The sequence below is a fragment of the Triticum dicoccoides genome, chromosome 5B (genome assembly GCF_002162155.2).
Source record: "Triticum dicoccoides isolate Atlit2015 ecotype Zavitan chromosome 5B, WEW_v2.0, whole genome shotgun sequence".
NCBI classification, from domain to species: domain Eukaryota; kingdom Viridiplantae; phylum Streptophyta; class Magnoliopsida; order Poales; family Poaceae; genus Triticum; species Triticum dicoccoides.
Window position 1 is genome coordinate 358,462,699 of NC_041389.1, and position 4,508 is coordinate 358,467,206.

Consider the following 4,508-nt stretch of genomic DNA (forward strand, 5'->3'; position numbering starts at 1 on the left):
GTACTATAACAACTAAAAGATGAAATGTAAGAAATACTAGTATGTACGTACTGAAGAGTAGAAACATAACATAGTTCTGTTGGGGGCTCAGCACAACACACCCCTCAAATTAAACTAAGCACACCTGAAATTAAACTATTGCAACTAATCTGGTAGACAGTGCATGAGAACTACCATGAGCAACGGCACTGACACCTTACTCGGAGTCCTCGTCCACGTCCTCGACTTCGTCCTTGTCCTTCTTCCTCTTGGCTGATACTTCTTTGCTTGAACTGCACACTTGTCTCTTGCTCTTCATCCAACCCTTGTAGATATTGAAACAAAGGTAGCCATCCATTGTAGCATAGTGGATGTGTCTATATCTAGTACATTCCGCTGCCATGCATGACGATGAAACGTGTAATGAGGTTTATCCAGTTTACGGTACGAAGGATGAACCATGGCTCCTGCCAGGGTGAGCATTAAAGGCTGGCCACCAGAGGGCAGTAGCCGATTCTTCTGGAGGTCGAAGGGGTTGCCTACAATGAGGCCTATCCGACCCAGGACTTCTTTGTCGTTCGCAAAGTCCACAGTAATGAATTTTACTAGGTTGCTCTCGAGGAAGTTCTTAAAATCCAGGCATTCAACATCGGCGTGTCATATGTGGTAGACCAAGCATAAGTCATGCACGCAAACCTGGATCACGGCGGGCTTCTTCCTCTCTTCGTCCTTTAGATCCTTCTCTCGTCCCAGGACTGTGGTGTACTCAACATCTAGCCCAGCAACCCACTCATCATCTGAGTTTTCAAACATGCGTCTGAAGCGAGAAAGGCATCCTTTCACCGTCATGGAAGAACGGGTGTAGATGACGTCGAACTCATCGCCGGTGATGGTTCTAACCTTGTACTCACCGCTGATCATGGAGATTTGGGACGCCATGGATTTGGGAGGAGTGTTAGGATTAGTGGAACTACCGTAATGTGAAAGGACAGGACGACTAGGAGCGAACCGCCGTAATATTAAAGGACGTGCGGGGACGAGTAGGAGCGAACTGCCAGCGTGCGAAGGGCAGGGTAGTGTGAGGGAGTCCTAGATTAGGGGGTGTCCAGACAGCCGGACTATATGCTTTGGCCAGACTGTTGGACCGTGAAGATACAGGACTCAAGACTTCGTCCCGTATCCGGATGGGACTCTCCTTTGCGTGGAAGACAAGCTTGGAGATTCGGATATTAGATCTCCTTCTTTGTAACCGACTCTGTGTAACCCTAGCCTCCTCCGGTGTCTATATAAACTAGAGGGTTTAATCCGTAGAGGACAATAATAATCATCATAGGCTAGCTTGTAGGGTTTAGCCTCTACGATCTCGTGGTAGATCAACTCTTGTAATACTCATATCATCAAGATCAATCAAGAAGGAAGTAGGGTTTTACCTCCATCGAGAGGGCCCGAACCTAGGTAAAACATCGTGTCCCCTGCCTCCTGTTACCATTAGCCTTAGACGCACAGATCGGGACCCCCTACCCGAGAACCGCCGGTTTTGACACCGACATTGGTGCTTTCAATGAGAGTTCCTCTATGTCGTTGCTGCAAGGCTTGATGGCTCCTTGAATCATCAACAACAACGCGGTCCAGGGTGTGACTTTTCTCCCCGGACAGATCTTTGTGTTCGGCGGCTTCGCACTGCAGGCCAATTCGCTTGGCCGTCTGGAGCAGATCGACAGCTATGCCCCTGGCCATCAGGTCAGGCTCGGAAACTTGAACTACACGGCCGATATCCGCGGAGACTTGATCTTTGACAAATTTGGGCCTATGCCAGGAATGCCGAACAGTCACGACGAGCACAGCTTAGACCTGTTGTCGGACAACACTCAAGATATCACACCTGCAGGAGTTCCGGACCTAAATCCGGGGCAGATCGCATCGTCCGAGGACTGGTGGACGGACCCCGCCTCGGAGGCCGCACACTCATCGGCGGTAGAGCCGAACACAGACTCCACCTGCAAGGAAGCCTGTGTTACCGAACCCCCGGACTCGTGTCCGGCTGTAGGTTCCAGACCGCACGCCCCCGAGCCCGCCGAATCTGGTTGGGCTCCAGTAATGGAGTTCACCGCTGCGGATATCTTACAGCACTCGCCCTTTGGCGACATGCTGAACTCATTAAAGTCTCTCTCTTTGTCAGGAAACTCTTGGCCGAACTATGCCCGTCTCGAGTGGGAAGCAAGCGACGAGGAAATTCGTTGCCCACCCACCACCCACTTCATTGCCACTGTCGATGATTTGACCGATATGCTTGACTTCGACTCCAAAAACATCGACGGTGTGGACGACGATGCAGGAGAAGAATAGGAACCACCGCCCACGGGGCGCTGGACAGCCACCTCCTTGTATGATACATATATGGTGGACACTCCGAAAGAAACCAACGGCGATGAGGCAATGGAGGATAACCCTCTCAAGGAAGAAAGAAAGCATGGACGTCATCGGCGCCGCTCCAAACCCCGCAACAACAATATCGGCACAGGAGACGAAAACAATCCGGATGGTGCCGAATATGAATACAACCCCGATCAGCCTACCTTCGACCAGGCCGAACAGAAAGACGGGCAGGTCAGCCCGGACGAACAAGCGACGGATGGACACTCGGAAAAGGACAACTACATTCCCCCCTCCGAAGACGAGATGAGCCTCGGCGACGATCCCGTAGAGCAGGTTCGCCTCCAGCTTCGGCTTATGGCCACCGCAAGAAGCCTGAAGAAGAAGCAGCAGCAGCTCCAAGCTGACCAAGATCTGCTCATAGACAGATGGACTAAGGTCCTGGCAGCCGAGGAATACAGACTCGACCGCCCCACCAAAGGATACCCAAAGCACAATTTGCTACCTCAACTTGAGAAGGAGGTCCTAAAGCCCACAGCCCGACGCCAATACATCACGATCCGGAGCAATACGCAGGAAACGCGAGGCAGCATCCGTAAACCTCGACGCAACAGACATAAGCATCACAAAAATAATGATGACACCCAAGACAAGGCAGTTGGTGCCGGATTCCGCGGCCCCCAGTCCGGTCAGCGGAAAGAGAACAACTCAGGCCCATCCGGCCCGGGCAGCATACTCGACCAACCATGTCAAATTCATGGTACCCCTAGAAGGGCGGCCAATCATACCAATAGAGAATGCCAGATCTTCAAAACAAAATGGCCGGTCGTGCGCCGGAAACAATGAAAAGAGGTCTCAAACAATGAAGAGCCCAGACCACCAAACATTGTGAGGTAAAAGGAAAATCCTCCGCAAACCAACAAGGGAACAAATGTGTAGTCCTCGGGATGCCGACTCAACAATACAAGTCACCCCACGGTACCAAAATACGGCCGATCATCTCCAACCACACAGACCGTCCAGCCAATCTGAACCATGGCAATTCAATTGAACTTACCATCGACCCAATAGTTGGTGGGTGCCACCTCACAGAAGCCCCTATGGGCATAAACAACAGCTCAAACTTGCTGCGCCAAGACACAGTTCACCAGATAGGTATTGATCACTCGAGGATCAAACCCACTAAAAACATTTTCTCAAAGATGTCGTTCCAGGTGTAAAGGCCAAGTCTTACAGGCCCACCACACTGGAGGTTGTCTTCGGATCACCAAACAAACACCATGCCGAAGAGTAAGTCTTCGGCATTTTCCCCTTATACAGTAACTACTATATACTACCGGGACGACCGCGTTGGCTCAACTCAACATGGTACCATATCATGCCAAACCCACGTGACATGGTCACAATTATGGGCAAGGCCGAACTCCACCCCGAGATTGGAAATTATACCGCTGCCGAGATAGCGAGTTGTGCCCATCTATCGAACTTCGATTCGACAGCCAACCCACCGGACACCAATAGAGGAGTCCGAGCTACTTTATGACATGATAACCCGGCTCGACCAGGCTCCGATCAAGCACCCGTGGTTTAACCACCCTATGACATGCAACTGCCTCTAAGCATTTTCCTCTACATGCTCACTTTTGCGCAGAACAGGACTCGCGACATGAAATCAGCCCGGACGTACAAGGTGGGAACACACAAGTATCCCCCAAGGAGACAGCTCGAATACAGTTCGGATCCGCACACATCCTCCTTCCGTCCGGCCACGACAGGTTCCGCCAGCATACCTCTTTTCATAGCATAAACCGTACTCATACGCATAGACGTGTTACTCCACGTAGAATTAAATAACACTTACCGGTCGTCATTCCTCATTGACGCTTTTTTTCGTCATAACGGCACCCGCACATAGTGTCATGCCCCATTATGCCAGGGGCTTCATTGTACTCATAATATGACAACAAAGTCCGGCCACCTTGTCGGTCGCTCGGCACCCCGAACTTATAGCACTATATGCATCAGCTCTGAATCATGTCCTGGGTCATTAGTTGGGTTTTCCCGGCTCCCATGTTTTGGTACCTTACGTTCCGCTCTATCGGCTAAGGTAGCGCTAGGAGAACTACTGCGATTGTGTCCCTTTTCTTCCGGACGAG